At 37.8% G+C, this 13700-nt stretch overlaps 1 protein-coding gene across 5 annotated transcripts in view; it reads left to right on the top strand.

The window, feature by feature from the left end:
• APBA2 (amyloid beta precursor protein binding family A member 2) overlaps positions 1–13700 on the top strand; it is a 431382-nt gene that overhangs the window by 109489 nt on the left and 308193 nt on the right. The window lies entirely within an intron of this gene.

The following is a 13700-nucleotide window of genomic DNA, read 5'->3' as shown; positions in this document are numbered from 1 at the left end:
AGTGAGAAATATGGACCAACGAACCTGTCTAGATGATAGTCGTTTAGCCTCCCCAATATAGGATAAGTTCTTATGATCCGTCAAAATAGTAACAGGATGCAAAGTACCCTCCAATAAATGTCTCCACTCCTTCAAGGCCATTATAACCGCTAGTAGTTCCCTGTCACCAATGTCATATCTGCTTTCAGTACCGGACAATTTTTTGGAAAAGTATCCACAAGGATGTAGTGGTTTATCTACACCCAACCTTTGGGACAGAACAGCACCTATACCTGTCTCAGAAGCGTCTACTTCGAGTAGGAAAGGTAGAGTAGTATCAGGGTGAACTAAAATTGGTGCGGAAGCAAACAGCTCTTTGAGTGTCTCAAAAGCCCGAAGAGCTTCAGTAGACCAATTCTTAGTCTCAGCCCCTTGTTTGGTCATGTTAGTGATGGGAGCAATGATAGAGGAGTATCCCTTAATGAAACGTCTGTAGTAATTAGAGAAACCAATGAATCTCTGGATAGCCTTGAGACCCTGAGGTAAAGGCCAGTCTAGTATGGATTGGAGCTTCTCCGGATCCATTTCAAACCCTTCCCCAGAAATCACATAACCAAGAAACGTAGTTTGGGATTGGTCAAAGCTGCATTTCTCTAGTTTGCAGTACAAGCCATGCTGAAGAAGTTTGTGTAAAACCCTCCTGACTTGCCTGTGGTGAGTCTCAATATCCCTGGAATGTATAAGAATATCATCAAGGTATACAATTACACAGTCATCTTGAAACTCCCTAAGAACCTCATTAATAAGGTCCTGAAATACTGCCGGAGCATTGCAGAGACCAAAAGGCATTACAGTATACTCATAGTGCCCATATCGAGTATTGAATGCAGTTTTCCACTCGTCACCGTCGTGGATTCTCACTAAATTATAAGCACCTCTAAGGTCTAACTTAGTGAAAATTTTAGAACTTTTTAATCGGTCAAAAAGCTCGGTGATCAAGGGAATCGGATAAACATTTCTGATGGTTATCTTGTTAAGACCTCGGTAGTCAATGCAAGGTCTTAAAGAGCCATCCTTCTTTTTAACAAAAAAGAATCCAGCCCCAGCAGGAGAGGAGGATCTTCTAATGAACCCCTTGTCTAGGTTTTCACGAATATACTCTTCTAGAACTAAGTTTTCATTCGTGGACAAAGGATATACATGACCCCTGGGGGGCATGGTACCAGAAAGTAAATTAATTTTGCAATCAAAAGGCCTATGTGGTGGTAAGGTATCAGCCTTTCTTTTGTCAAATACTGCCTTTAAATCTTGATACAAGGACGGTATCTGTACTTTGGTAGAGTCAGTAGCGTTATTAAGTGGGTTGACACTACAAAGAGGTGACACTTTCTTTAAACAACTCTCTTGACAATTCTGGCCCCAAGAAACTATTTCCCCTGATCTCCAATCTATAACGGGGTTATGTTTCTTAAGCCAGGAGTATCCCAGGACTATGGGAACAGAAGGGGATGAAATGAGTAGTAGGGATATTTCCTCCTTGTGTAGAATACCAATAGTTAAGTAAAGAGGTGTGGTCTCCCGGGAAATCACAGGCTCAACTAAAGGTCTACCATCAATGGCTTCAACAGCCAAGGGTGTCTTCCTTAACTGGGATGGGATAGTGTGTTTGGTGAGAAACTTTTGGTCGATAAAACTCTCAGCAGCGCCGGAGTCTATCAATGCCATAGTTTCTAAAGTTCCCTTCTCCCAAGTTAAAGAGACCGGTAATAGGAGTCTATGTTCTTTGTAGTTATGAGTAGAGGACAAAATCGAAACACCCAAGGTCTGTCCTCTAGAGAAACTTAGGTGCGAGCGTTTCCCGGACGGCTGGGACAGCTCAAACGTACATGACCTCTGAACCCACAATACATACACAGTCCCTCTCTTCTCCTGTACTGTCTCTCCTCCTCTGAGAGACGAGTAAGGCCTAACTGCATAGGTTCTGAAACCTGTGGATCTTTGGTTTCAGCAACTTGAAATGATGGTACTAGTCTAGAGAAAGATTTAGCGGTTCTATCTCGAGTATTCTGTCTCTCCCTTAGGCGTTCGTCAATACGGGAGATAAAGGAAATTAAGTCCTCCAGATTCTCGGGAAGTTCTCTAGTAGCTACCTCATCAAGTATTACATCAGATAATCCATTTAAGAATACGTCTATATAGGCCTGTTCATTCCATTTTACCTCTGCCGCCAAAGACCTGAACTCTAGTGCATAATCCACAAGTGTTTGGTTGTCTTGTCTAAGGCGCAACAGTAATCTGGCTGCATTGGCCTTCCTGCCAGGAGGGTCAAAAGTTCTTTTAAAAGCAGCTACAAAGGAATTATAGTTATAGACTAATGGATTATCATTCTCCCACAACGGATTCGCCCATCTCAGAGCTTTCTCAATGAGTAAGGTAATAATAAATCCCACCTTTGCCCTATCAGTAGGGTATGAACGGGGCTGTAGCTCGAAATGAATACTGATCTGGTTCAAAAAGCCACGACACCTCTCAGGGGAACCAGCATAACGTACAGGTGGGGTAACTCGGGAAGAAGCACCTACAGTAGCTACCTCTAACCCTGAACCCACAGAAGAAGCAGAAGTGTTACGCCTCTCCTCAGGTGGATTAATAGGGCGAGACAGCAGCGCCTGTAGTGCCAGAGCCATCTGATCCATCCTATGATCCATGGCGTCAAACCTAGGATCAGGAGAACCAAGCTGACAATTTGTACCTGCAGGATCCATGGCCCTGTCGTAATGTCAGGATCGGGTCAGGGATCCAACACGCAGAGTACAAAGAGTAGCTGATACGTATACCGGTCCTTAGAATGGCCGGACTAACGTATAACTACAATAGAATGGTCAGGGACAAGCCGAGGTCGAGGATAACAGAGGACAGGTAAGCGAGAGACAAGCCGGGTCAAGGATAACAGAAAGGCAGGAGAGTAAACAACAAAGCCGGGTCAGAACCAAAAGACAAGTGAATAATAAAGCACTGTGTGACTAGGCGGACTAGAACCACGACAGGGCAATGAGTGAATGAGAGAACCACCGTTAAGTATCCTGGCTAGGGAGAGGAGACACGCCTCCGGCGAGTCCTGATTCGTCTCCCGAGATTTGAGTGGCAGGATGTTTCGGGTTAGCGTCATGACGTCTACCTCCGGTCCTTCTGTTATAAAAGGAAGTGACTCCCTCGCGGCCGGCGTTAGCAAGACCGAGTGAACCGCGGGAGACCGAGGAGACATGGCGTCCGGACGGATAACCTTCTAAGTCTCTACCTCTCTCAAAGGTAGAGACTCCAGGTACCCTGACACCGGGATAACCCCCGCCGGTCCATAGGGGGGGGAACGGTGGCTCAAGCTGTGCCTTGCAGTGTTTTGGGGCGGCGGGAGAGCGGCCGTCTCCCCCATGTCCGCCTCGTGTGTAGGCCTCAATGGCTGGATGATCGGGACCCGAGCGTATGACCTCAGGGGGATGTCATCCCGTAGGTCTCGGTGTCCTGAGTCGCTTAGGAGCCAAAAGAAGTCGGGTCACCGGTTCTGCTCAGCAGGATTCGTTTTTGTTTGCGTGAGATTGCAGGAGCAACAGCAACATGCGTCTGCTCTGCTCTGCTGTCAGGCCCCACCCCCGTTTAGATTATTTTGGCCTAAATATTTGCAGTTCCTTTTTCAGTTCTCTACCATTCTCTTACATGACCATACTGTAAATAAAAATAATAAATAAACATATCAGAACTTCCTGACAACAGTCCAGTGGCAAAGTGGAGTCTGAAAGCTTTTTTTGAGAATTTTCGGCCTCGTATGAATTGAGGGGTGTTATCAGATTGCCCAAAGTTAGGATATAAACCACAGAAATAAAGGTGCTCTACTGACAGCAATATTTCTTAACTGTCTGCTACATGTTCTTCTAAGCTTGATGATTAAAAAAATATATATTTATAGATTTGTGCTTTTGTTGCTTTCAGTATTATATATTCAGAATATTATTTTATTTACCATAAAATATAGGGAATGAATGGGAAGATACGTGCCAAAGGCAGATGACAGTAAAGTACCCCATTTATCAAAGTGATGCTTTTAGGATCCTAAAACTACAGTTTTTTTGTGATGATCTCTTTGTTGGACATTGCACATATAACATTATTGTATAACCTGTTTATATTGCTGTACACACGTTCCAGTCTGCATAGATTTAATTTCTATCAGCTTTCCCTTGGCTGTCAGTGTGCCTGCTTTATGACTGCAATTATGTTACTATATAATTTATGATGCATTGTTAGCATTCTGTCTTTCCAAAACATGCGTGTGTTTACAGGGCCCAATGTATCTGGCTTCAGTGTTTGGTACACCGCTTCTGGGATTTAAATTTTTAGATTTCCTTACAGTCCAGGCTACCCATCTGGTCTATACAAATATATGGGAATTTTTGTTGTCTACAGCCAGTGGCGATTCTTGTTACCCCAGAATATGAAACTAAGTACAGTGAACATTCCTATAGCTCCTGGGGCCTTAGCTTGTGTCAGAAATGATTTTTTGAGAGCAAGAGTGGTATATCTGGCAGTGATAGAGTGTGACGGCAGATAAGAACCATTCAGCCCATCTAGTCTGCCCAATTTTCTAAAATACTTTCATTAGTCCCTGGCCTTATCTTATAGTTAGGATAGCCTTATGCCTATCCCACGCATGCTTAAACTCCTTTACTGTGTTAACCTCTACCACTTCAGCTGGAAGGCTATTCCATGCATCCACTACCCTCTCAGTAAAGTAATACTTCCTGATATTATTTTTAAACCTTTGTCCCTCTAATTTAAGACTATGTCCTCTTGTTGTGGTAGTTTTTCTTCTTTTAAATATAGTCTCCTCCTTTACTGTGTTGATTCCCTTTATGTATTTAAATGTTTCTATCATATCCCCCCTGTCTCGTCTTTCCTCCAAGCTATACATGTTAAGATCCTTTAACCTTTCCTGGTAAGTTTTTTTCCTGCAATCCCTGAACCAGCTTAGTAGCCCTTCTCTGAACTCTCTCTAAGGTATCAATATCCTTCTGAAGATACGGTCTCCAGTACTGCGTACAATACTCCAAGTGAGGTCTCACCAGTGTTCTGTACAATGGCATGAGCACTTCCCTCTTTCTACTGCTAATGCCTCTCCCTATACAACCCAGCATTCTGCTAGCATTTCCTGCTGCTCTATTACATTGTCTGCCTACCTTTAAGTCATCAGAGATAATTATCCCTAAATCCCTTTCCTCAGATGTTTTCCATTTTTGGACAAAGGAGTTCAGCCAAAACAAATGAATGTCCTTCATGCACAAGACAATAGCTACCCTAGGTGATTATCAGATTAGTGCACAGCTAAATATTATTGGTTTGGCCGAATCAATTCAACTGAAAAGTTTACTTGGACAAACATGGATGGAAGTTTAAGTTTGTTTGATGTGATGCAGAATAATTTGAAAAATACCCATATGTATCAGGAACTAAGTGGAGTGTTGTCTTAAAGTGAAAAAATACTTACCTTAAATAGTTCTAAATACCTTGAATACATCATACATCACAGAGACACGTTAAATATTGAGATATACTCATCTCACCTCCTTTCCAGCGTCACTGTGTAACACCCACCTCCAGTCCGTCTTCGTTCACTTCCCCTGGCTGGGACACTCTCCTAGTAGGGTAAACCTCCTCAGTGACATCAGTTTTAGACAAAAAAGTTATTAGCTATACAGCGTGAAACGTAGTCGGGATCAGAAAATGTTGTTGTTTGTTGTTGTTGTTTTAGAGAGGTTTTTTAGTCAGGGCCGTATTTTAGAAGGATGGTTTAAAACAGATAGATAGAGATAGAAAGCCATCTGTTGTAGAACTCCAACTGCTATAATGTTTTTTCCATCCCTAAAACTGACAGAGCATCATGGGAATTCTAGTTCCTTAGCAGATGGGGATCCAGCTTTTGAACACCCAAGTCAAATTTGGTAGATATTGTGAGCAGTAGACACTCTTCATTTTAGTTGAAAAACAAACAAACTGAGCTGTTGTCTAGCAAATATAATTTATTGTTAATCTCAATTTTTGATTATGTATTGTCCATCCACCAACATTAATAGTTAATGACAATGCATACAATATTTGCTGTAGTGATTAGAAGGTCACTAAAAGCAGTCAAAGAAGACCAAAATATTCACTAGACTTGTGCATGAAGTTTCTCCCGAACTGGGATTACTGTATGTCCAAGTAAATTCTTTCGGTTGAATTGATTCGGCCAAACCAATAATATTTTGCCGTGCACTAATCTGATAATCACCTAGGGTAGCTATTGTCTTGTGCGTGAAGGACATTCATTTGTTTTGGCTGAACTCCTTTGTCCAAAAATGGAAACATTTTTTGGGCCTGCAGAATTTCATGCATGTGGTGCTATTGCCCTTGAGTTTCACCTGCCAAAAAAGATTCCGGATAACAAATGAGATGACCCAAAAGGGCGCTAAAATAGGTCAATCAGTGTACTGGAAAATGTATACACAATATAAATAGTATGTAAATATTTAGCAGAATAGCAGTACACTGATTTTCCAACCATTTGGTTCACAGGTCAAGGTCTGAAAACGTAGACCAATGGATATTCTGGATATTCTTTAATTTTAATGTATTTAATGAAGTTGTCCTTTCTTTTCAAGTGCTATACATTCATAAACACTGCGTTTTATGTTCCCAGTGTAACCAAATTTATTTCAATATGTAAGAGAACTCCACTCTCTATTTTTTACTTTTTAAAAAAAATTCCAGAAAAAAACACAGGAAAAAAAAGTATTTTCCATAGCTTTAATATATATGGTAATTTTACATCTCTATCAAGGCCTCAATGCAGTTATCCCTGTTCAAGGCAGACAGGAAAGGCCTGAGCCATTACTAAAACCTATGCAGTTCTGATGGTCACTGTATGCTAGGCGAGCATTAATCTATATAGGTTATTGGGCAGAAATATATGGTACATTATACATTTTTACTTGAATAAACCCTAAGCTTTTTTAGACTGGTTATTGTCCTGAGGAAATATGGGACATTGCTCTGCAGTAATGTATTATAAGCCTTTCGATCTTTAAGCCTCTTCGTCTCACTAACGTGGTGAATGGAACAGAGTTTACTGCCTACGGCAAACAGATTCTCGCAACATTAAATCATGAGTGTAATAATGTGTGAATAAGAGCAAGTCTCCGTACAAGAATTTTCACAACTGGTGCTTTAAGTGTTTGTGATTGAGTTATAATCGACATCCCTGTTCAAGCCTGTGGATTTAAGCATTATTTCCTAGGCAACTTTAATATACCTGTACCTTTTAAATCTTTAGAATTTATATGAACCTAGTGTATTTCACAGTGGCTATTAAATAACCAGGTAATTTTTGTCTGTCTCATCTCCTGTTCTTATTAACTAACTCTTCTTCTCATCTATGTACGTCTTATAATGCAAATAAATTTTTTTAATACTTAAATGCACCTCAAATACATATTCAATTCAGTTTTTTTTTTTAAATTTGTATAGAATGTATTTTTGTTTAAATAATTCTTTCTTTCAAGGACTGTGTACTAAACATCCTTGTCCTATATGGATGAACTCGGTACTAGAAAGGTAATTATTCAAATTCATTCAGTTTTTAGGCATAACAATAATTCTAAAAAAAAAAAAGAAAAGTATAAAAAACAAACAAGCACACACACACACACATATATATATATATATATACATTTTCTCAATGAGCTGTACTAAGAGCTTTTCAGTCTGTGACTATCTGAACAGCTCGTGGCTAGACCGCAAAGGTTTCTCAATGAGAAGCCTCCGATTGGACACAGACTGAATGTTTATGCAGTTGGAATACTAGATCTTCAGCTATTACAAGCTCATTTTCAGAAACCCTGCAAAAAATATGCAAAAGAAAATACATGCATGCTACTAAATTGTAATAAACAAACAACAAAAAAAAAAATATATAAAACTAAACCAACATATATTTTTTTAATGGAGTGTTCTTTCAAGTAGCCAACAATAAAATGACAAATTCCTAATATTTACAATACTCCTTGCATTGGACTAATTTATTGTATAAATTTGTACGTACACATATACTTATTTCATTTCCTCTGTGGGCATATTTGTGAACGTAATTATGGTTGGTTCCTGCAAATATATGCTCTGAAATGTTCCTTTTATTGCTGCTTCCCCTCCACACTTCACAGATCATTAGAATCCTCCTCGAGGCTTTAAAAAATCAGCAGGGACGGGAGTTTGGTATAGCAGTAGTCGTTCTCCGTCTAACAGGAAGTTACTTTATAGCTTACCTTTACTCACAAGGCCCTGGAGACTTAAGACATTGCAGTGTCTGCATCCGTAACCATAACATTAATAACAATAATTCTGTCACTAGTACTGTCTGAGCAGAGGCCTTCCAGGGGGGGAAATAACACCATTCATGCTAAATATGGTTTAAATAAAACATTCTAAAAAGAAAAAACTTATAATAAAAAACTAAAGTTGCTTATCTAACTGTATAGTTAAAGAGAAATTTAAAATACAGGTGCATCCAAAATTCTGACCTTCCGCTGATTTGACTGTAGTTGACTGAATAACTCCCATGATTCTCTGCCAGAGAGTAGTTGATTGAATAACTCCCATGATTCTCTGCTACTGTACATTGTGTTTTTGCTAACCACTTGAATATACATGTAACAAATATGGGGTAAACACTAAAAACTCTTTTCAAGATTATTAGAGTGCTCTATTAAAAAGCCAAGCCAAATATTACCATCAATCACTATCTATCTCTCTTAGCTCTGAAACACATTCTGAAAATACTGTAAATAAATGTAAAAATTTACTAACATTACTATACCACTCAACATGTTTGACATGGATACACACTAGCAATACAATATTTGCCAACAATAATGTTTTTGTCAAATAAGAAAAAAGAAAGCAGAAAGAGGGATTGGTCATCACTATTAATAACGATTGAATAAGAGTAAGGAGTGGTTCATTTCCGTTTAAAAACAATATATTTATAACTGTGGTAACTGCTATTTTGGTGGAGTGTTGGTGATAAAAATATGATAGATGCAAAATAGGCTTAATTTGAGAGGAGTAGAGGAGATGTGTATTACCAGAAGCTAAATATATCTAAAATATTTTATTCATTTGTAGTTCTTTGTAAAAAGGGTTCTCACTATTTAATTCGATAACATTATAGCAGTAGAATGGACTATATGATTACCATTAAATCAAATACTACTGATGTTCACTTAATTTTCCTTCTCTTTTTTTTTTCACCTCTTCCCCAAAATTGGCGTATTTGAATTTCATTAAATTGTCACCAATGGTTAGTATCTCGATTACGGATTGCTATGTGTCTAAGTCGGGTGGTAGTGAAAAGGTAAGGTGTGTATGTTTAACTGACCTTTTGACATTATGACTAGATCTATGGTGTTCTATTTAGAGAGTATCACAAAGTCAAGCAGATACCTCCCCGTATCCTCATCCTTCAGACTTATAGTTAGTGTTTAACCCCTTAAGGAGCAAACTTCTGGAATAAAAGGGAATCATGACATGTCACACATGTCATGTGTCCTTAAGGGGTTAAAAGTATAGTGCTGTGACTAATGTTCCACCACAAATGGAAGTGGCAACATTCTAGCCAAACCTGACTGGAGCTTGATCAGAGACTTACTGTGGTGGAAAAGTTGCTGATTCAATTACGTGAAATAATATTTACCCGTAACAGATGGAAAGGTGTTGCAAACTCTTCATTATAGGTTTCATACGTTTTTAGATGGAGCACATATTTACTTAAATACCACATTTTTTTAGGAATGTCAGCGCTACCTGTTTTCAGCACGTTTGGTCATTAGGTTTCAGTTACACTCAAATATTGAATGTTCCTGTCTCAAAACAAATTAGTCATTTTTACCAAAATGCTCAATTTACCAGTATTTAAAAAAAAAAAAAAATATATATATATATATATATTTCCCTAATGTACCTGCAGTGAGCATTACCTATCTTTCTCATATTTCCAATACTGAGTTTCACAAACAATATACAAAAAAAGTAGCTTTTATTGTAGTAATAAATAGGTTCTAAAATAAACCATTTTTACAAATTGTTCTTTTTATTGAGCCAGATGTTCATACAATAATAGCTCAATAAAATCATATTTGGTAAGAAATGACATGGAGCCAAGTTTTTTCTTTTAAACTTCAACTAATGAGACAACATTTTTATGCTTGATAATAAGCTTTTGGTATCAAAGTAAAAGTTACCATCCCCCCTCCCCCTCAAAAAACCTAGAAACTAGAAAAATCAGCATTTCAATTTTCTATAAAACTATCTTTATTTCAATGATTGAACTAAAGAACATAGGACATATGTTTTACAGAAGATTACAAACAGTGATAAAGGGCATTATTTTATCTGTTAAAAGAACACTATAGTCACCTAAATTACTTTAGCTAAATAAAGCAGTTTTAGTGTATAGATCATTCCCCTGCAATTTCACTGCTCAATTCACTGTTAATTAGGAGTTAAATCACTTTGTTTCTGTTTATGCAGCCCTAGCCACACCTCCCCTGGCTATGATTGACAGAGCCTGCATGAAAATAAACTGGTTTCACTTTCAAACAGATGTAATTTACCTTAAATAATTATATCTCAATCTCTAAATTGAACTTTAATCACATACAGGAGGCTCTTGCAGGGTCTAGCAAGCTATTAACATTGCAGTGGATAAGACAATCTTAAATAAACAGAACTTGCAATAAAGAAAGCCTAAATAGGGCTCTCTTTACAGGAAGTGTTTATGGAAGGCTGTGCAAGTCACATGCAGGGAGGTGTGACTATGGTTCATAAACAAAGGGATTTAACTCCTAAATGGCATGGAATTGAGCAGTGAGGCTGCAGGGGCATGTTCTATACACCAAAACTGCTTCATTAAGCTAAAGTTGTTCAGGTGACTATAGTGTCCCTTTAAAAACAATTGGCCCAGTGCCAATGCTTTTTAATTTCAAATTTGATTAACATTTTGTATGAACAATGTATTTCTCTGCAATAGTACATATGCATAAGTACTGTGTGTATGTGTGCAATATCCATATGATGCATGTGTTGCCAGTACACATGACCTTCATGTATAGACACTGAAAGTGTTTTTAATTATTTTAATTTAGCCATTTAATTTGTGGGTGTCAATTATCATTTTAAACTAGAATTAGATTTACGGCGATATTGCAAGTAAGTGGACATGGTTCAATCACTGGAAAATGGTTTGCAAATTAAGGCTATTACCATCGTTCTACACACTGCCTTACTGAACACTTTTAATTAATATGAAGTTTAATAAAATCTGCTACTACTTTTGTCTTTGAACTTTTTAATTAATTTAATCTAATCCTATTTATATCCACAAGCTACACTTGTTTCAAGTTAAACACATCAGTTATCATCTATAATTAAAAACCCAGGTTTTCCAGTGTGTAACTTGCACTAAAGACTTAGCAATGCAGAGTCGATTTTTTGGGGAGCTGAGGAGCTGTTAATAAACTTATTTTTGAAATGTTTCATGATCCATTGTGTCAACATACTAAAGCACATCCTGAGCCAATATTAGCTAGCTTTAATATTTTTCTTGCTTAACCTACATAGTGCCTTCTATGAGTATTCACACCACCCCTCTTGGACATATCCAGATTTTGTAATGTTACGACCTGGAATTAAAATTGATTTTCTTGGCATTGTTATAGTTTTACAATAGTATAGTTTGCCAATCAGTTTAATAACACCGAACATCTAACTCTGTGACGGTCCAAAATGTTTGGTTTCTTTTGTGACAAAAAATATTAAAATATTTTTTTATAATTCATACGTTTAGGAAATGTCCCAAAAATCTGGTAAATCCTGGCAGGTGTTGACTAAGATAAATAACTACTCATGTAGTGGGGTAAATGTCAGATTTGCATACCTGAATCATCTAATTTTTAACCATTAATTGTGGCAAACTTGCTCAAGCTCTTGTGAACAGCAATTGCAAAGTCTTGGCCTTTCTAAGACATTCTGTTTATTTTTTTTTATTTTTTTTATTTCATACCATTACAGTCTAGTTTTGTTTGTTTGATTAGCATTCACCAGTCTCTCTAGTCTTGCAATCCGAAAAGAAAAGCTTTCTTACGGAATTGCTATTTGTTAATAAACTTTTTCCTAGTTTTGTTATAGGATAGAACCTTAGAAACATATCCACGTTTGCTGTGCCTCTCCTTTTTAGAAATGTTTTTGTACTTGGTTGACATCTTGGTGGATCATCCAGTTGATAGCTGTTCCAATTTAATTATCGCATCTCATCTGGATCTCACCATCGCCAACAGATTTACCATTAACTCCTATGTAGATTACCTGCCTAATGCCCTCCTTATCCCATCATTGAGTTTTGTTAAGCAGCCTTCTCTAGGCAGAGTACCAATTTTATATGTTTGTATTTTTTTGTATTTTTTGTAAGTCATGTGATAATTAATACAACTGGTTACACTAAACCTTAGGCATGCGTTTAACGGGGTTGAATTGTATATGCAAGCAACAAATGTCTGATTTTTATTTTTTTTAAATACATCTTTCACTTTCAAGGTATTGTGTAAATCAAATGGTAAAATACCAATTTATTGCAATTAAGAGCCTTGTTGCAAAACTACAAAATTCATAAACACTCACGGTTAGTGAATACTCAAGGAAGACACTATAGATACAACTGATTATCCAAACTATCTGTAAAATAGTTAAAGATCCTTTGGCCAATAACGGAGATAAATTAAAGCTTGGGTTCTAACAGTCTCAGCAGAATAACAAATTCAGTAATGTCCTTCGTTTTCTCTTGGATCACGAATGAAACCTTGGCAGATTACAGATTTCAACTCCTCAGCCTGGCATGACAAGGTTCACAGTATTGAATTATTGCGTGACCTACAATCGATTTTGTTTTCTGTGGTAAATCATACAAGAGAAACTTTATCTCTAGGGGTTTAATTCGTTTATGCTTTCCTCGCCAAAGGTAGCAGAGGCAAGGAACCCAACTTAGTTCTTTTTAAAGTGCTTGTAGTTAACATTTATTACCATGTTAAAGCCTGGGGCTAGCAATGTAAATCTATGTGATATTTAATGTACCTTACACTAGATGACAGGCCCTGCTCAGTCTTTCTCTGTCTGAGTGGAAAGGTTGCTGAATGTATAGTGTTGCTTAAGCAGGAACCTGTATCTGTTCGCTGGTGACAGTTTCATTCTTATAAATCATATTAATCATTTTTGACTTGGAATTAAGAGTGGAGGTGAGGCAAGTACAAACACACTTATCTCTGTTCATGATCATCTAGTGCAGGGGTAGTCAACCTTCTAATACCTACCGCCCACGTTTGTATCTTTGTTAATGGTAACATTTCCTTACCACCCACCAGTGCCGCAGTAACTAATTTTATAGTGCAAGTGTGATATTTGTTGTTGTTTTTTTTCTTTTTTTTCTTTAGAAAGGAGGATTTAAAAAAATGTTTACTTACAATTAATGTGTGCTGTGTGTGAATGCGTGCTGTGTGTGAAGGGTGCTGTGTGTGAGGGTGCTGTATGTGTGTGAATGGTGCAGTATATGTGTGAGAGATGCTGTGTGTGTGAGGGTTGCTGTGTGTGTG

The sequence above is a fragment of the Pelobates fuscus genome, chromosome 3, assembly GCF_036172605.1.
Source record: "Pelobates fuscus isolate aPelFus1 chromosome 3, aPelFus1.pri, whole genome shotgun sequence".
Lineage (NCBI taxonomy): Eukaryota > Metazoa > Chordata > Amphibia > Anura > Pelobatidae > Pelobates > Pelobates fuscus.
This window is presented reverse-complemented; position numbering and strand designations above follow the sequence as displayed.